The 21333-nt window shown below is 34.6% G+C and overlaps 1 protein-coding gene and 1 long non-coding RNA gene across 5 annotated transcripts in view; one reads left to right on the top strand and one right to left on the bottom strand.

Moving 5' to 3' along the window:
- The window catches only part of mld (molting defective), a 203341-nt gene that overhangs the window by 145651 nt on the left and 36357 nt on the right, over window positions 1-21333 (top strand). The window lies entirely within an intron of this gene.
- On the bottom strand, window positions 12292-14290 carry LOC118683731 (uncharacterized). Its single transcript, XR_004979598.2, has 3 exons — window positions 13765-14290; window positions 13236-13651; window positions 12292-13179 (listed from the first exon to the last, which is right to left on the bottom strand). It is a non-coding gene; the product is annotated as an uncharacterized lncRNA (long non-coding RNA).

The raw sequence follows: 21333 nt of genomic DNA, 5'->3' as shown, positions 1-21333 counted from the left end.
TGCTTTACGGCTATTTATTTATCAATTACCGACAAAAGTACACAACAATCATAGCGCTGGATTAAATTTCACTTTTCACTTAAGGGGTCCACAATGTGCTTGACCTTGTCGCGCATCTCGCTTTACGCCTCGCGTTCTCTCTTCCGCTTTGTAAGTGTGCGTGTGCGTGTGCGTGTAAATATAAACTTCATTATAAATAATATTTATGACTGCGTCGTCGTCGTTGCCGTTCACTTACAGCCGTAAGCACTTGATTTTTATATTGCCGACACTTTGGCCACAGCAACAACAACGACAGCAACAGCAAAAATATACACGGACGGAAAAAGTTGTGTACATTTACGCCACAATAACAGCCCTTCTTAGCTAATTGTTTGCAATTTTCGTTGCATACACACAAACACATATAACACAACATAGCATGCGGTGTGTGTGTGTGGCAAAATGCGAAAAGCCTATATTTTAGCAATAAATCACCAATTATGTACAAAACATACTGACATACGAACGTGCGCCACCCAAAGCACAAAGCAAGCTGCTGTGGAGCCATTCCTGTGCGCCTGTATGTATGTTTATGTGTGTGGTGTTGCCCTCAGGCGACTGTTTGCCACAAATACGTGCCGAAATTCAAGCGCACTTAAATACTTACTTGTATAGACGCTGTTGTATGTACTTGTATTGCAAATATCTAATGCCGACATGTAGATGCCCGCTAAAGTCGTCTTCTCTGCGCCTTTGATGTAAGTAATGGCCAGAAACAGACAACACAACAACTACAACATACATATACATATGTATATCTGCAAGTCAAGTCAAATGCGCATGCTATGCTATGTTGTGTTACGTTATGTTATGTCGTGTTTTTGTGCGTCAGCGGCGCAGCTTTTTAGCGCTGTTTTCGCAAGAGAGCACACTGGACATTACTTAGCCGCTACTCGACGACCATACATGTCGCACTTAAGTGTGTTTGTTTCGCAAGTTAAACTGTGACATTGAGTTATCTGCTGCAGCATAAGCCATGATTAAGTTATTTGTTTTTCGTCTTTTTTGCTACCGCACGCTCTCGTCGCCACACCAGCGCTCTTTTGCGCCCTTCTTTTGTTTCTTCTTCCGTTTTCTCTTTTTTCGCTTTTGTTTATTAAATTTCGCCTGTAGTGGGTTTTCGGTTGCATTTATAGTGTGTTTGTGTGTGGCATGCCGCACTTGCCTGCCACTTTTGCGTCCTGCCGCTGCAAGCCAAGCCGTCTACTTGTTACCCGAGCACTCTTCTCCGAACTTAACTTATTTATTTATTCGATTTGATTTAAGCTTTTTTTTATTATTATGTGCTTTACACTCACTTGACTCTTACGCAAAGTGGAGTGGAGTGAAGTGAAGTGCTGCAATGTGGCATGCTGTGACATGGTGTGGCATGGTGTGTGGTGGTAGCACGACTCGCCTGCGCTTGACTCAATTTGGCTGCTGTGCAACCAAATGTTCACAATCGCTCGGCTTACCTTGCGTATCCGCAGCCAATCCACTAACAACAAGCACCCTCAATCCTCAGTGCTCAGCGCTCGTCGCTTTGCTATTGTTTTTGTGAAGTGCAAGACAAGTGAACTTAGCGACGTCCCGCACCCGGTGCGTGTCTATCATGAAAATGAAAACTTCCTGGCCAGACCCAACCACCCCGTTGCCAACTAAAACAACCAACGGCGCTTGGTACTAGCAGCTTTTTCGGCACGTCCTTTCGCCTATCGCTAAACATATGTATGTATGTATGTATATAACGTTATGTGTTATCATGACAGCTGTTCATCGGCTGCTGGCTTGTTCTACTCAACTCGGCTCTTGAGCATATCCAAATCGTTCAATCATCAGGCATTCCGCGCCATTTAATTTCGGTAATGTAACACCTTAGAAACAATAAAACTGTTGCACGCACCGCGCGTCTAATATCGGTGAGCTCAACAAATGGAAACTGCTAGCGGTTGCAAGTACTAGCTCAACATAAGCCATGGCACGAGCTGCACGGTCGCGTCGGCAACGTGCAATGGCACAGTCGTTCTAAGGTTTTATCTACTTAGTTACCTTTAATGAAGTATATATCTGTTATATATATGGTATATGTATGTATGTATATTTCTATTGTCTTGCCTACGCGAAACTACTTAATTTTGCACACATTTCGGTTACTATGACGCCTTTTATTAAGCTACATATATTTAGTAATTTTGCTTTTATTCTTTTGCTGTCTACACATACATACATACATCTCTTTGTAATCGTGTACATCTCAATTTTTTCGTTTTTCGTTTTTGTTTTTACCTCGCATTACCTTACCTTTTTTCACCTTTGCTCGTTCCATCCGTTATTGTCTGCCGTTTGGCCTGCAGACCTTCGCGTATTCCACTACGGATTTTTACATTCTTCGTTTAACTACTCTTTTGTATCCGCATTTAATCTCATTTAATTGTTTTATACCCAAAAACAACAAGCACGTAAAAAGAAGGTTTTAAAATATGCATTAAGTTAATTGAAATGCCTAGTTTTACGTCTCATCTCAACTCATCTCACCTCACTTCACATAGCGTGGTCGTTGTGTAGTCGGATAAACTCGTTAAATACCATTTACGTTGATTTTAGTTTCGTAAGAAGCATTCCATGCGTTATTCGGCTGTGTGGTCCGTTAAACGTCCGTCTAGCGGATATTAACAAATATGCCTGTCATATGTAGCAAGCACCGACAAAATAATCGACATACTCGTTTAATTTCCCATTGTGGAAATGAGAAATTGTTGGCATACAATTGGGTACTCTAGTTGAGCAGCGCTGTGAGGTGTAATAAAAAAAAAAGGGAACATTTTTGCAAAGTTAACGAAGTTGAAGATGACGATTTTGCTTGGTTTTCGTCTGAATTTCGGCGTGCATATGCGAGCTTTAGCCAACTTTAACCTATTAAAAAAATCTAAAATTATAAATGGTATAGATATTCATGCCAGAAATGCAAATACGGTACCGTCGATTCACAGCAAAAATTTAAAAACTTTAAAATAAATATTCAAAAATCCCGCTTCAAAAAAAATATTTGACAAGTTGAAAAACATTGCAGCATCACAAAAAAGTGTTGTATTGATTACAAAATATGTTCGGCTTTTGCGTAAAACTTCAAAACAAATCGATAAGTTGAAAAGTTCTCTTAAAAAATTTCTATAACCATATATAAACATTTTTACTGTAAAACAATAAAGAATTACATTCACTTAAATAGACGAAATACAGTGTTACATTTAATGCCACAATTTAACTGTTCTTTACAGCTTAATTTCAATAACAACAAATGTTTACGACGTCGCTACCTCGTTTAATGATGTCTCTACTCGCTGCTTTTACTCCATTGCTGCGGTAGTATTGGTGCATACTTATGCATACATACATATATATATATATATATGAATATATGTTATCTTGTAGCTTCAACTCGTATGAGTTTGTATAGCAATTTGCACGACATACCCAAGTCCTCACCGGTCATTTGTCATTGTTCGCCACGTTTACTTGGCGCACTATTTCTGCTAAGCGACGCATTTTAAAGGCAAATTTAATACACTCAATTGATTTCGTATGGCGATAAAAAGTTTCTGTGACTTAGCATCACATTTTCACCCGATCCCCAGGCACATGTACAAATGTACACGAGCGAGATCCACAAGTGTTGCGCCCTGCAGCACTCTGCGTCATATTATACTTGAATTGACTTCAACTGCCCGTCACTTGGGTAGGTAGGCATGTAAATATATATCAAATGTATGTACATTAGAGTAGATCAAATAAAACGAATGTTTTTTGTTCGCTTGGTACTCCGAAAAATTGGTTGGTAGACACCTCAAAGAAACGCTCTCCAAGTATCAGCTCTTAAAAGTAACGGTAAAGTCTTCTGCTTTACCGTATTCTTATGATCGGATAGAAAATTTCATATCTGGCTACCAACTACAAAACAGTCTTTTACGGTTTTTTCGTAAACCTAAACGTTTAAAAGTTATTTACGCTTAAAGTTTAACTTCTTTAAGGCAAATTTGTTTATTTTTCCTTTTGAATTTTATAACTCATTGCAAAGCTCATAGTTTTGTAGGAAAAAATCTGCTTTTAGGAGAGCATTCAATTTCCTACAAAATCCAGTAAACCACATACATTTTCAAGTAGTTAGAAGCGAGTTGTGCATCTTTTTATTCGATCATAAGAAAAAAATAGATAACGGTAAAGCGGAGTGCCTTCCCGTTAAAATTAAGAGCTGATACCTGGAGAGCTTTTCTTAAGGGTGTCTACAACCAATTTTTCGGATTATCAAACGGAAAAAAACACATTTTTTTTACGCACCCTAATGCATATATGTTATATATACATATATACAACTTTGGTGTATTGTACACGCACAATGTGTGTTCTTCCCATCGCAGTTTATCACTGACTCTTCTTTGTAGCACTAATACTTATTTCCTCCCATCACCTTCGCATTTATAGACAACTGGCATCATCATCTACTTAACGCCATGTTGGTTTTTATAGTCATATAAAGTAAGTTCGTGCTAGTTTTTGATATTCTCTCTCTTATTTACCTTCGTTGTTTTGTATTTAAAAATTTTTTTTGTTGCTTTCAGTATTTTTGTATTTAGAATTTCTTAATTCAACTTCTTGTCTTTATATTTCTTGCTTGCTTCTAATACACAAATTTGCTCAATCGTTAACTTTTGATGCGCATATTTCATCATTTTTAGTAATTTTACTCGTAGGCGTTTCAACAATGACACTATTGTTTTGCCCGCTACTCGAGTAACTTACCTTTACTTCGTCCCTACAATAATTCCAGCTTACTGCCAAGCAAAAAATCTAAATTGTGTCGTTTCTCTTTCGTTAGTCGCAATTTATTTTATTGCTCGATTTCGAAGCCAAAATATTTTTTGGTGCTTCTGATCTACGGGTCACTTATCTCTTTTTAACTGCTTTCTTTACATAAGTCCCTCGAATTAAAATTTATCCGCTAACTTTTTGGCGTTGATTGATTGACGATCGCTGTGCATTGTTGCTTCGTTGGTTTAACGAATGCTCAGCTGATTTTTTCAAAATTGATTTCTTTCTAATTCACTTGTGTGGTTTGTCATTTGTTCTGCTCGGATTCCAAGTTGAATTCTTTATTCGTTAGTTTTTGCTGCGTGCGCTTGGTTGATTCATGCAGAGTTCGTCGTACATTTAATCCGTGGTTTAATGCGTGAGACTTGTATAAAATATGTTTGTTATTTGTTTAACGTTTTTATATAGTTTTTCTGACATTTTTTATGCGTTGTGGTTATGATTCGACGTTGTTAAGCTTAGTTAGGTGGGTTTGCTTGGCATTCGCAGTCTTGATCGTTTGTTGTATGTTTGTTCTCTTGATTTTTGAGGTATTTATGTGCCAGAATCGTTGAGTAATTTTAGCAATATATTTTCTTATGACCAGCGTATTTTTCAGTTATTTGCAATAATTTTTTATCTCTATCAACTGTTGGTTTACTAGTGTCTCGTTATTAATAACAAAACCAAAATGATTTCCATGAGAAAATCAGTGTTAAGCATTTGACTTTTGCTCTTTACTTCATACCTTCATGATTGTCGTTTACTGCCCTCTGGTCAACCACTTTCACCAAATCGTTTTTTCCTTCATGAATTTTTATAATCATTTGCATTTGCATAATAAAAATTAAAAGACACTTGAGAGTTCACAAAAACTACACATTTTAGAAAGTAATTATTTCACAGTGACAGCTGATGTAAGCGGCGCAACATTGACATCGATAATCGATAAATATATATGAGTGCTGGTTTAAGATGTGTAACACTTAAGTTTTTCTTTGATTCTTGTACATTGTAAAGGAAATTACACATAAAATACGTTTTGATTATCAATATAATTAATTTTAGTAACGCCAGAGACCTTGTAAAGTATATATATAAATTATCAGCATGTCGAGCTGAGTCGATTAAGCCATGTCGGTCCGTTTGTCCGCTTGTCTGTATATATACAAGTATATGCAAACTAGTCTCTCAGTTTTGAGATATCGATCTAAAATTTTGCACCCGTCTTTTTCTCAGCAAGAAGCCGCTCATATCTCGGAACGGCCGATATCGGCTCACTATAGCACATAGCTATCATACAAACTAAACGATCGGATTAAAGTGCTTATATGGAAAGCTTTTTCATTTGACGAGATATCTGCATTAAATTTGACATGGATTATTGTCAAAGGCAATGATGCAATCTCCGAACAGATTGTGCCACCATATCATATAGCTGTCATACAAACTGAGCGATCGAAATCAAGTGTTTGTATGGAAAGCTTTTTCAATTAACGAGATTTCTTTTTTGAAATTTGGCACGAGTTATTGCCAAAGGCAATAGTGTAACCTCCGTAGAAATTTTTAAGATCGGTTCACTGTAGCATATAGCTGCCATACGAATTAACCGATCGCAGTTCTTGTATGGAAACTTTTTATTTGTGAAGAGTATTATAGCTTCGGTGCAACCAAAGTTAACATTTTTCTTGTATTTAATTTTTTTTATCATAGATTTTTTCTTCCCATTTTAATTTTGAATTATATGTTGCATATTATTTTATTTTGTTTAATATTTTCATATTATTTTTTGAAACAATAAATTTTGTAAATATTCTTTTTTATATTTTGTTTATACCGTGTTTATTTATAAATATATATTTTTTTCTTTTATAAATATATAATTTTTCGTTCTGTTATGTTTATTTATATATATTCTTGCTATTTCTATAAGTATTTAATTTTTTTAATTTTTTTTATTCATAAGCAGTTCTATAATTTTAAAGAAGTTCTCTAACCAAAGTTGCGCTTAAGTTTTCGAAAAAGTACCACAAACTGCTTCCAACATAATTAACAAATAAAAATATGACTTATGAGATACATATCTGTGAATATGTACATCTGCATGCATTTCAGCGCATCCCATCAACAGCGCAGCAGCCGCAGCAAAAACGTCAAATCTGAAACAGTAATATATCAAAAGGCAAACAGTAATTCAGAAAGGTGAAAAAATGGTAGTGGCATGTTTGCTTTACGGATTAATGAAACCCTCGCCACATTTGTGGGCAAGTTGGAGTGCGGCACGACGCAATCGCCGCCAAATTTTGATTTAGGTCGGCCGACAGTAATTTCAGTGCCCAAACACCAAACGATTTTTTCGCTCTTAACCTTCTGCAAAATGCACGCACAGACACATACACGCGCTCGGGTAGTTGCGGGAACAGCGCATGTTTTTCACTGGAATTCAACGCCCCAAAAGGCATTTTGGTCCGCAAACATGAAATGAGGCTTCACCGCAACAGTACATGTGCATATGTGTGTGTGCGTGTGTACGTCATATAAAAGTAAATGCAGGAAAAAATTAACTTAAGTAAATATTGTTCGCACGCAATATGAATGCGTTTTTAATGGGATTTTTACTCCTCTATTTTCCTTTATGCTTTTGGCAGGTAATAAACGCGGTTTTAAAGTCAGTTCAATTAGGCAGAAAAATGAGGGGGAAAAAAATATTGACAACAACAAAAAAATTAAATAAATTCGAATATCGACGTAGAAATTGTCGAGAACCGAAAAGCAATTGTCTGTCTCTTTGTTTGTTTGCTTGTCTGTCTGTCCGGCTGACTGCCTTGCTGCCTTCGCGGATAATTAATGTTGTGAAAATTGCTTATGAACCTCAAGAGGCAATTAGACAAAAAGTAGCCAAGCAGAGTATGTATATATGTATATGTACACTTACATGCTGACATTTCAGCCTAGAAATAATGTAGTTCAAACAAACAAATGCTATTAAGCACATATTTATTTTCGATTGTTCAATTCCCACGTTGTTTGTACGCGCGCGCACTGCCGCGGTTCACTCAACTCAAAGCAACTCAAGCCTGTTTGATGCTATTACGCTCGGCGCGCGTTTCGTATCTACAACGGTTATGTATTTTTACTACTCGACAGCGATTTTAACTAAGATTACACCGCTCATCGATTAATTAGTCTGGCCAAAACCGAACACACACTCACGCACACTCGAAACACATATTCAAATACATTTAAAAAAAAATGTAATGGTTGCCTTGTTTAAAATTCTATTACTTCCACAACCATTACATTCGTCGCGTTGACTTTCTAAACCACTCACAGCAACTCGGTGTTGATGAGAACCAGCTATGCTGATTGAACTCACAACTAGCGGCGCTGTCAATGCTGAAGTAGTTGTTGTTAAATGCGCAAGTGGTTGTTGTAATGCCAACTAACAGATCGTTAATTATGCCTTTGATTACACATTGATTACTTTTTTTTTATTAATTTCTTTTTTTTCTTTTGTAACGGAAAGCTTAATAAATCTAAAAGAGCGTAGAGTGCAAAGTTGAAGAATAATTCATTTTTTTTTAACTACAGCTTTATGAACTTCGGATTGAAAAATTATAAAACAATAATAAAGCAGTGTATGTATGAACCCAATCTGCGTGTTAATCTGCAATTACTTGTGACGCAAAATACATATAATATTAAAATGTTGGGCCCCGTGGCAGCAATTTGGAGTTATTAGCTGTTATAAGCCGACAAATTTAAAAGCAAACGCATAATAGGTAATTACTCTGACTCAATTGGTTTAAGCAATTTGCCCGATTGTGGTGTTTTATGCTAAATTCTGTAATGTATGTTGAGTGATTCATAAACATGGTTTTAGAACACACACCTTTTTACTTAAATTTCGTGTTTTTTAATTTCATATATGTAAATATTATTTTTTTTTGTTGTAATTAGCATTTATATATTCTACTGTTGACTGCTGCTTGAATTTCTAGTCAGTCTTCTATGCAAATAATCTTCATGCAGCAGAATTCAAAAAGCTGCTTATCGATATTATTTTTTTAAAGCACTTTTGAAGAGGGTTATTGACTTTCACAATAATTTAATTTAATTTATAACAATTGTAAGTAGGTAAAATTATAAATAACCAAGTACTGTTATTGCTGAGAGCCTCTTATTGTATTTGATTATTATAATTGTTGAAAGCACTCTACTCCGACGCAAAATTTATTTTAATTTATAATTGCGTACTAATTTTCTATTGGCTCTGTCTCAATACTTTCAATTTAAAGAAAGAAAAAAGAATTTAATGTAGAAAATTAAGCGTGAGTGATTTTAATTTAAAAATGTTCATGAAAAACAATCTCATAAATAAAAATTTCCTGTTATTCAAGGGTGTAACATATTTATTGTTTACTTTATTTTAATTTTTTATATTTGACATATATATATTTGGTAGACGCTATACCAATAGAAATGACGTGATTTTGACACCTCGTGGCGGCCATGTTTGTTTACGAATTTGTGTCAAAGTTTGTTAGTGTGTTTAGTAGGGTTTGTCATTTCATCATGTCATGTTTTATTTTGGTACAACGCTTGGAAATTGTCCAAGTTTATTACGCAAAGTCACATTCTCGAGAAAAACGTTGAAAAAACTTTCATGGAAAAATCATCTTCACAGATGAGGTCCATTTCTGTCTTAATGGCTTAGTACACAAAGAAAATTGTCACTTTTGGAGTTAGTCAAATCCTTGTGTAGTTCAGGAACCGCAATTGCATCACCAAAAATGTACCTTAATCTAAAACTTAGCGATCCAAACAGGGTTAGATCGTCGAAATAACAGCTCTTGGCCGGATAAAATCCGGGTCAATTCCGGTATCGCAAGACCGGCTGTTGTGGGAATTGCTGGGATGCCTCTTGATGTCTCCAATCGAGCACCTACATAGCGAGGCCCGTATGCTTCCGGTTAAGGAACATAACGAGCTCCTCTCCAACCAGTTTCTGCTGGGATGTTTTCGCAGAAACCACCCCTGCAGTCGCCTGCTTGTAGCGGAGCCGCCTCCTAGGAACATCAAGAGGTCCTTCCTTGACCACGTCGACGACATTAGACAGTACGCCGACCAGACTTCGGACGCAACTAACTTCAGACAGGCACTGACCGCCATTCACAGTGGAGCCATTAACACCTTCACCGACTCCCTCTCAGTGAATGGCGTAATACGAGTCAAACCACCACCCATTGCAGACACAGAGCTCGAGTTGCCTCGCGAATCTAGAGTGACCCTCGCGCAACTTCGTTCTGGATACTGTAGCAGGTTAAACTCCTACCTATCCAGAATAGACCCTGACATACCAAACACATGTCCTGCATGCAATGAGTCTCCGCATGACACTAACCACCTCTTTGCATGCCCAACAAACCCCACTCATCTAACACCCCTCTCCCTCTGGTCCGACCCCGTCGAAACAGCTCGTTTCCTGGGCCTTCAGTTAGATGACCTCGACGACAACGAATCTAGAATTTATCACCCAAACGGGGATTAGATAATCGTTACAACAACAACAACAACAGCCTTATAACACGATTTTGATCCGACTTTTTTTCCCCCGAAATTTAAAGAAATCGATGCGAACAATCTCTATTCTATATATCTAGACGTTGCGCCGCCTTATATTTCACGTCTAAATATGAACAAATTGCGTGCAAAGTTTGACGACGAATTAGAACCTATTTTGACCAAATTTGAGTAATTTATTTCATTTTAAAAACACGTCTTTCTTGTTGGTAGACCCTGTATGTATGTATATAATTCCATGTCGTTGCCCAAACTTGAAGTGTTTTTTTTTTATTATTTTCAACACATTTGTAGAACTTAAGCTTTTTCTCGTGTACGTTTTATTAATTTTAATAATAATTAATTATTTATTAGTTTGATTTGTTCAATTTAAATATATGTAAATTCCTAATTTTAAAATTTTCCATATGTACGTTTTTTGGCGCCATATTTATCGATTTGCAATTATAGTATATCGTTTGCTGTTGTTCGTATTGGAACCAACTACATATTCATGTATATTATTCTTTATAAATTCCTCGTTTCAATTATTAATTTTTAGCAATTTTCTTGTTATTTTTTTTAAATCAATTTTAAAATTTAATTTTGGTTTTCTAGGTATTTCTATAAAAAATTATTTTATAAAAAAAATTATAATGTACAAAACTTCAATGCGGAAAAATACAATGTTTTCCAGTAATTATATTTTTTTAATTCTTCTGTACATAAATATTGTATGAGTATCAATAGATTTGTTAATTACTTCACTTCTTAATTATCAAAAGTTTAAAGTGTGATTTTGGTGCTCTTTCAATTATGCCGTCGGCATATCAACGATCTGTCTACGCGCACTTCGCAACTTCCGTCGGCACTTCAAAGCAACTACGCATGCTCGGGTTTGGCAATACTCAAAAAATGTGTTATTTTTTTTTAACTGTATACTTGTATAAAGTAATTAATGAGATATATTTTTTACTTATGAATTAATCAACTGCTTGTACAAAATCAATTTTATTTTATTTACCTATATTTATTATACCCTGAACAGGTTGTATTAAGTTCGTAATACACAGAAGCAAACGTCGGTGACTTTATAAAATGTATATATAAATGAGCAGCGTGACGAGCTGAGTCAATGTAGTCATGTCCATCTGTCTGTTCGTTTGGCTGTATATACGCAAACTAGTCCCTCCGATTTTGAGACATCGATCTGAAATTTTTATGCACATATCTTTTCTCTCCAAGAAACTGCTCATTTGTCGGAAACGCTAATATCGAACCACTATAGCGCATATATGTATGTAGCTGTCGTACAAACTGAACGATCAAACTCAAGTGCCCGTATGAAAACTTTTTTTGACACGGTATCTTCACGTAATTTGGCACAGATTACTGCTCAATATACCGCTTCAATTCGCAAATATATTTTTCAGAACGGACCACTATAGCATATAGTTGCCATACAAACTGACCAATCCAAAACAAGTTCTTGTGAGGAGAAATTGAACCTGTTAAGGTTCCCTCTTGTTTTGTAAATATTTATAATATGTTATTATACAATAAAATAGTGGTTCATTTAATTCTCTCTAAATGCTAAAACTTAGCAAAACTTTTGGAAGAAATCAAAATTTTATATATTATGTAACAACGAAGAATATGAAAAAATGTTAAGCTTAGATGGCTTGTTACATTATTAATTCCTTCAAACTGATGTTAAAATGAAAATATTGCACTGTTACAATAATCCAGCACGTGACTGTATATTTAACAAAATTTTGAAAATTTGAATCACAAAACTTAATTTTAAATTAATTAACAAATTGTTGAATTATTTATATTACTCAGTTTAAAAATTTCAACAAATTAACTTAGAAGATTCCTGCGTGTGTGATGCCAGATTTTATACATTTTTTTTAAACTTTTGAAATTCATATGTATGCGAAATTAAATAAAAAGCCATATAAGTAATAAAGCAATTAACCAAACTCGAGTATACTAAACCATATGCAACTACAAATATTATTTACCAAAATCATGATTGATTGTTTTTGTTTTTTCTTGAAACATCATTTTATTTGGTTATATGTATCTCATCATTTAGTCATGCAACCTAAAAGGCTAATTGAAAATAATGTTTATTTACACAACAACTCCCACAACAGAATTTAAAGGTTAATTGCTGTCAGCAACGATGTCAAATGACATAAGCTCAGCGGCAGCGGGTCGGGCGGGCGTTTCATAATTGTTTAGCTTTTCCTTATTTTGTTTTGGTTCCTATTTCACTTCCATTTCTCTTTCAAAACAGCTTCAATCGGTTTTGTTTTGCTACATTTTACAATTTTTTCCCACAAATCTTGATGACACAGCGTTAGTGTGAGTGTATAAGTTTGTCTGCAGTCTAGTGCGTGTTTGTGGGCGCACGCTCGCCCCTATGATTTATTATAGAGCAATCAAAAAATCACCTAATTTGTGTAAACACACCGACAAGAGCGACTGACATGCCAGCAAGCGCAGACAGATAGACATACACACCGGCAGCCACACAGCCATACAGACATATGTACATATCTACTGTCAGACATAAATATATTTGCAGCAGCATAGACGTGCGTCTTGTATGCGGGTAGCAAAGTAGGTGAATGATTCGTCGTCGTAAGCTACTCCTGTCGGAAGCAGCTATCGGGTTACAAGCCGTCGCACGCCGCCTCTGGCAGCGCAACGAAAAAAGATGTTGCATGAGAGAAAAAAAACCTGAAAGTTATAAGTACAAAAAACAAAAAATGTGTGTAAAAAGCAATACAACTTACTTTCCTTCTGGCATTTTTTTTTTGTTTTACTGACTTTTTTGCTGCCGTATTTTGTTGTTGTTGTGGTGCGCCTGTTCTCTGACCTTAAACATTCTTTAAGTTCGTAATCCGCCATAAGTATATCCGAGTGGTTTGTTGACACGTTGCGGTGAGTGATTGCTTTTATTGTTGTTGTTTTTTTCAGGGTTGTTATATCTGTTGTTGTTGTTTTTGTTGCTGTTCACTTTCGTGCATACCTGTTGCTGTTGCTGCTTGTACTTTTGACATGTGCTGTTGTTGTTGCAGCTGCTTTAGCTAACTGTCGGTATTTGCGCTCGCATATTATTGACTTAGTTTGTTGTTATTCTTCTTGTTGCTGTTGTTGTTGTTCATAGCTATGTGTTTCATGTAGTTTTATGCAGTTTGACATTCTTTTGCTATAATATTTTGTTCTCGTTATTATATATTTTGCTTCTTGGCTTTGTTTGTTGTTAATATGAAAGATTACATTTCATATTGCGTTGTTGCTGTTGTTTGCTCACATAATTACCTTTTTACTTGTTCATTTGTCTGTTAGCTCATAGTTGAGTTGTTGAGTTATCACAATTTGTCTAACTATTTATTTTGTTTAGTATAAGTATATAACTAATCGGGCACTGAGCTTCAAGTTAGAGTCATATCGAATGTGTGGTAGGCCCTAAGGCTGTTGGTCGAACCCTTTTTGTTGGTATCTTTGACAAAATAAATTACATTGCATTATTATGCAATTTTAAAGATTTTTTAGTAAAGAGATTTTTTTTTGTGTGGCAGGGTAATATATCTTTCATACCCTAGATGGGGTATAATTAGTTCGCCACAAAGTTTGTTACATCCACTCGAAAACGCCAAAGACCCTATAGAGTGTATATACTTGTATGTATATGCACATATACATACGAGCGGAGCCGATTTAGTCATGTCCGCCTCTCCATCTATCTGTATATATGCGCACTGAGTTATTGAGTCGCTGAGTTATTGAGATATCGATCTGAAATTTTGTTTTCTGCTCTCCATAAAGGATGTCGGAACCACCGATATCGGACTACCATAGCATATAGCTGGCATACAAACTGATTGATAAAAATCATGTCCTTGTATGGAAAACTTTTGTATTTGACGAGTTATCGTCACAAAATTTCGCATGTATTATTGTCAAAGGTAACAAGACGCGGCTAGAAGAAACAACTAGTAAAACGTTTTTTATTGGATGGAAATCTTTGGCCGTTTACGTTTTCAGATTACATAGTATATAGTAACTATAAGAAATGCATCTGTGAAGGGTATTGTAGCTTCGGTGCAGCCAAAATTTTCGTTTATCTGTTTTGTTTTATATTTATTTAAATATAATTTTTTTCGTTTGTTTTTTTGTAAATTAAGTTAATAAAATAAATTTAAAAATTAATAATTAAATTTAAATAACAAAAAAATAATAATAATATAAAATTGCTTTCACACTACTTGTATAATCTTAAACAATTCATAATTTTTTTGCCAGCATTTTCACTAGCAACAAAAAAGTTACACAAATAACTCTTGTTTTTTGTTGTTTGTTTTTATTGTTGTATTTAACAAAACCTCGCGTTCTATTCTTATTTGCCTTTTCTGCACTTATGTAACTGTTGTACCATATGAAATAATGTGCTGTTACTTATAATCTTGCTGCTACTTTCATTTCATCATGCTGTCGTTAGCTACTTACGCCGTCAAATTTGCCAGCACTTGGCAACCACTCAAGCAGGCAGCGCTCAACACATACTTAAGTGTCATTTTTCTGCTTCTTCACCCATATAAACACATCGATCAAGCAGCACTCGACTGCGGATTTACATAATTGGTGCGCCTTTGACAATGCAAAAAACAACAACAACAAAATGTGTTGTTATTGCTACGCATAAGCTGTTTGTGTTGTATTGATTATTATTGCCAACTATTTAATTCTATTTAATTATGGGCATTTGAATTTTGTGGAAGAGGATGTACACACATACATACAAACATGATTTTTTGCTCCATTAAATTGCCAAGTACTCACGCATTTTTCCAGTATTTCACCTAAGTAAAACTTACTGTCATTGTTTGTTGTTGTTGTTCTTGTTGTTGCTTTATTGTGTGACATTATGATAAAATCTTCAAAACTCGGAATACAAAAATTCAGTTTTTCTCAAAGCAATGTCACAATACAAACACAATGAGATATAGAAGTAATTGTGTGAGTGCCGGAATTGAGAGAAAAAAAATGAAGAACTTGTCTATGTGTATGTGTATGTGTTAACTCAATTATGTGTCTGCGCTTTGTATTGTGAACATATTTACTTAGGCGCACACAAAAGCAGCAAAACATCAAAAGCATTCATATTTACTTAAGCATTTTTCAAAGTAAACGAGAATAAGTGGAAAGTGAACGAGCTGCTGCACTATTGCACGGACGGCGCAGAGACGCGCGACCAACTAGGCAACAGGACAAAAAGCACGAAAAAGTGATAAAATGAGAAAAAGTAAAGTTTTATAACTGAGGGACAGCTTGATGATGCCGTTAAAGCGACGCATTGAAGACACATTGAAAAAAGACATCACGAGTATTTTTACCTTTTTTCAATACATACATATGTATGCATGCTTGTATATACAAATGTATGTATGTTGTGTGTGTGTGTGTGTTTACTTTTCTTACTACCAATTATTGTTACTTTTTAATTCTTTTGAAATACTTTTTGTGTGTAGTCATCTGCTTTTGGCTGTGTCAATCAATGCTCTTGCGGCCAGACAGCAAGCATGGCGCGGCAAAAACTGTATTTTTTCTGCTCAAATATATTTTTTTACAAATTTCTTATTTTAGTTTTTTCTGAACTGCGACAAAATGTTGCATGCCGCAGTCATGACAGCAAACCATAATAATAATGGGCAATACATAAAACACAAACAAATACAAAGCAATACGTTGTTAGCAGCAAAAGACTCGTTGTTGTTGTCAGCGACAGCGCTGGCAACAAGCGGTCATTATCGGTTATACCTGTTCGCCGAGCATCACATAAAGTTTAATATCACTATTTTTTTTAATTAAGCTCGGTTAAATTACATTTCAAATTACAATTAAAAAAAACTTTTATTACAACTTCTTGTTGTTTTATTTTTTGTTATTGTTTTGGAGTTTGTCAGATATCGATTTGAAATTTTGCACACATTCTTTTCTCCCCAAGAAGCTGTACATTTGTCAGAACCGCCGATATCGGACTACTATAGCATATAGCTGCCATACAAACTGACCGATCAAAATCAAGTTATAGTATTGAAAACTAATTTATTTGACGAGTTATCTTCTTTGAAATGGCTGCCATAAAAACTGACCTAAAGAAACCAAAATAGATCATAAAGATGTTTTTCTACCCTTTTATGCAGAGAGAAATGCAGCTGTGAGGGGTATTGCATCGGTCCTTTTTCTATTGGTATTAGGGGGGTAGATAGAGTGGCTGTCTTTCGATACACCTAGGCCTTTAGAAGGCCCATTGTGATACCAACGGGACCAAGGTCCCCTCACTCTATTAGCTCCTCTCTGAACCACCCCGTACTTGTGATGTACTTCAGCAATAAGACAAGTTTTATCCATGCAACCTCCGAGACGTCGTCAAAAAACCCTCGATTGATGCTGCGACTATTTTCCTTTATAGAGCCATGCAATCGCATAGAAGATGTTTAATGGTCTCCTCCTCTTCTACCTCCTGACAGCTTCTACAATAATAGTTATATGGCTATCTATTTGCATGCCTGCCTATTAGACAGTGGCTTGTTAGTACTCCTACTAGACCTATCATTCCGTTTTCTATTGGTATTACTACGTACTACTATTACTATATTTTCCTTGAATAATTTATTAATATATTATACATACATATATACACATATATGTGAATATCATGCATATTTATAAGTATCTATTTTACATATTTCTTTACCTACCCCTCCACTTGCCGCCACAAATATTGATCGCAGCTCAATTTCATTTGCAGCAATCTCAGCCGTAGTTTACTAACCTGCTAGACACACACACATATCTACATACAGACATTTGTACGTAAATGTATCTAAGTACACAAAATAAATGCGCCGCGCTACATTTGTATCTGTCCATGTCCACTTGCTGCTTAGTCTTTTTTAAGCCAGAACATTACAATTGATTTTTATGACTTTTAAAGTGGAAAACTGGTTTTGATTGCAGCATGTCCCAAGCACACATACGCACACGCACACACATGCAGGCATGCTGACATCTCTGCTATAATTAAAAATAAAAACAGTCAAAATCGACACAAAAAGCATTGTAATCCAGAAAAAAGAATGACATTTGAAATAATACCGTGTCTATGCGGCAATGTTGCGCTGCATCACTTGTCCACACACACACGCAAACAAACATGCGTACAACGAATGCAGATAGCTGGAAATGCTGCAACGAAATGAAGACAGCATTGTCCAATAGGTAATGTCTCTAAAACAAACATTGAGTTCAACTAAATATTTAGATACCTGCTTGCTGCTGGCGCTGCTCTGTTCGCTTGTCTGCCAATAATTGAAGTGTAGCAGCATGAGAGTGAGCAAGTAAGTAAATACGAGTATTAAAAATACTCGTTACAATAAGCGTAAGAAATGTGTGAGATTTCCATTGCGTATTCGTTCATCTTCGCTGGTATACCCCACACGTATTCCTAAAATGTATGTGTATAAGTGTGTGAATTGGAGAATTGTTTTCCGGAATTCGTGGGTATGCACTACAAATTGCTTATAGCATAACAGTTACAACTCAATAAAATCAAATTTCAAGGAATTCACAACTTTCTGCGTGTGTGTGTGATTGCTCAACTGTCATAATTTTGACACAAGAAACGGCTGAAAAACGCCAAATCATTGCAACATGTTATTTCTGGAAGTTTTTGTAAAACCGGAAACCATTTTTATCGTGATATTGCCATAATTCGAGTGAATTAAAATCATTTTAGTCTAGCAGAATATTTTTTTTTATAAAAAATACTTTTTTAATCTTAAACACATAAATTAAAAAAAAGTAAATAAAATGTTTAATTAAATATTTTTGTTGTATAATTTACAAATATCAATAATTATTTCAGTTAAAATTTTTTTATTATAAATATTACTTTTTTAATCTTAAAAACACATAAATTTGAAAAATTAAATGATTAAATAAATATATTTTTTTTTTAATTTTTAAATATCTTTAATTATTGCAATTAACATTTTTTTTGATAATTTTCAAATATCTTTAGCTTTTGCTGTTAAACTTTTTTTATTTTTTCGTAACTTAAAACTTTTTTGCCTTTTCGTGTATCAATTGTTTTTTTTTTTACTTCAAAAAATATTACATATTTTGTTTTCAAATTTATTAATACCTTCGTAATAATTTAAATTTTCTTATTTTGTCTGCTAACCTTATATCAATTTACCTATGTTTTCATAAAAATCCTATCAATTTTTATTTTTATATCAAATATTATAAATTATAAATTTTTTAGCGCATGCTAATTGCGTGTTTTTTATATTACAGATTTTTGAATTTTTTTTAATATTTAGTATTTAAATTTTCGGTATTTTTTATTTCACACATTTTTTAGTTAGTTTAAATATTTTTTTTTAATTTTAACACGAATTTTTCAAATTTTGAAAATGTCGGCTTTCCACAGAATATGTTTCCCTAAATATTTTAAAAAATTTTCAAATATACCTTTTTTGAATCTTATGTATAATTTAATAATATAAATTTGGTTTCTTAAATAATTTATTAATAGTTAATTTGTTAAATATTTTATACTCAAATTTATTTTTTTTACATATATTTTTAATATAAACATTTTTCCTCAAATTTGGAATCTGTAATAATTTTTTTCAACATAACCTCACTTTAATTCAAACGAATTCTAATATAGAGCAACAAAAAACTAGTTTGAGCTGAAAAAATTGTTTTCTTTGTTTATTTATTTATTTTTTTTTTGAAAAAAAAATGTATCATATTTTTTTCGATTTCTCATTTTTTTACCTAAAATATTATTATATTTTCAATACTAAAAACTTGAGTCTTTCACATTCTCTCACCCAACGAATGGTATACACTTTGATATGGGTTTCTTACAAACATGCGTTGCGGGAGCTGATAGTTGCCGTCGGCTAGTCATTTATGCAAATGCATTGCGGTATATACGAAATAGTATAGCGAGTTGAGAAGCAATACAATTGATCGCGCGAACGAGGGCGACAAAAGGTATGACCGTCATTTCCGTTCATATGCTGCTTGAATGTACGCATACACACACACACAAACGTGTGGTGCATATATATGTATGAATTAAATTGACAGTCACAATTGTCCAACTGGCTGTGTGCACGGAACAAAGCAACAACTATGATAACAAACAAAAGTGCATCGGCACTTGCTGCCTCGCCGCTTACTTGGGCACCTCGGAGCCGGTGAGGTGAATGGATGCATCACATACACACACACACATGCACGTCGTAGCAAAAATAAAACAATGAAGCGGTGTAGTGGTGTAGGGGGTGCGCGGGTTGCAGGTGGCTGTGTTGTTGGTGTTTATCTGCCGAAATGCATAAAATGCTGAAATTGTCGCTGCTGCCGCTGCCTGCCAGCGTCACTGCGGTCCATTTGCGCTGGCTTATGCGTTGCGATAATGGAGCAGTTGGAATGCAGTAATACAAATTTATATACTCACATGCATATGCGTGCATGCGTGTGCCTAGCAATTCTCTATTTGGTATTTCATTTAAGCGCTATTTATTGTTAGTATCTATTGGTTCTTGGCTTTGTTTTCGCATTTGTGCGCAGTCAAATCAGAGGATTAACTAGTTTAAAACTAGTGTTACATATGCGCGTACTCACATAAATAAATACATACAATTGTGTCCACACTGGTTTCACAGCCGCATACGTTGCGAAATTGCAACATTGTGGCAAGTGTAATCTATTTGCGTTGTAATTATCGATCAGCTTTGTTGCTATTGTTGGCTTCAAAGACGCGTATGTAGACAAGTAGAAAAGCTATTTTTAAAAAAACTAGATTGGATTGCATTTGTTGAAGACAGACGAGCTTAGTAAGAATATTGAAGATATTGTGATGTAATTTTGCTTTTGGAATATTAACATTTAATTTTTCTTTTATGAACTTATTTGTTAAAATAAATAATAATTTCAATATTATAATAAAACAAGAACAAATTTAGATTACGGTTGCAGCTAAATTGCGGCTGAAGCTAAAATAGCCTTCACAAATAAAAAAGTTGCCATACAAGAACTTGATTTTAATAGGTCACTTTGTATGTCAGCTATATATTATAGTCATTCGATCTGAACAATTTTTTCGGAGATTGTACCATCGTCTTGTTTAATAATTCCTGTCAAATTTAGATATCTTATCAAATCAAAAAGGTTTTCCATACAAAAACTTAATTTTGATCGAGCAGTTTGTATGGCAGCTATATCCTATAGTGGTTCGATATCGGCAGTTCCGACAAATGTGCAACTGCTTGGGGAAAAAATTATGTGTGCAAGTTTTCAGAGCGATATCTCAAAAACTGAAGCATTAATTCGATTATTTACAGACAGTCAGACGGACATGGCTAAATTACAGAGTTTCTGAAGTTTGCTTCTGGGTGTTACAAACCTCATGGCAAACTGTATATACCCTGTTCAGAGTATAAAAATACCATAGACCAATCGAAAATATTTGAGTAAAAAATTGCCTTATTAATTTTTAATTAATATATCAATAATATATAAGAATTAACTTCAAAATCAGTTTTAGTTTTTTTTATAAATTGCTTAGTAATTAAATTTTTTGTAAAGGAACAAAAAATATTTCTGTATATTTTTTATAATAAATAAAAAAATAAAAAATTACACAAGCAAATGTCAAAAATTGTCTGATTTAATTCTAGAATCTTATCAACTCTTTAAAGTGCATTTGTAACAATTCTTTTCCCACAAACCCCATCATGCAGTGAGGAAGTTAGCCTCATGACGCATATTTTAGGGCGCACAATACAAGTTTGTGACACAAAGCGC

The sequence above is a fragment of the Bactrocera oleae genome, chromosome 2 (assembly GCF_042242935.1).
Source record: "Bactrocera oleae isolate idBacOlea1 chromosome 2, idBacOlea1, whole genome shotgun sequence".
Classification (NCBI taxonomy): Eukaryota; Metazoa; Arthropoda; class Insecta; order Diptera; family Tephritidae; genus Bactrocera; species Bactrocera oleae.
This window is presented reverse-complemented; position numbering and strand designations above follow the sequence as displayed.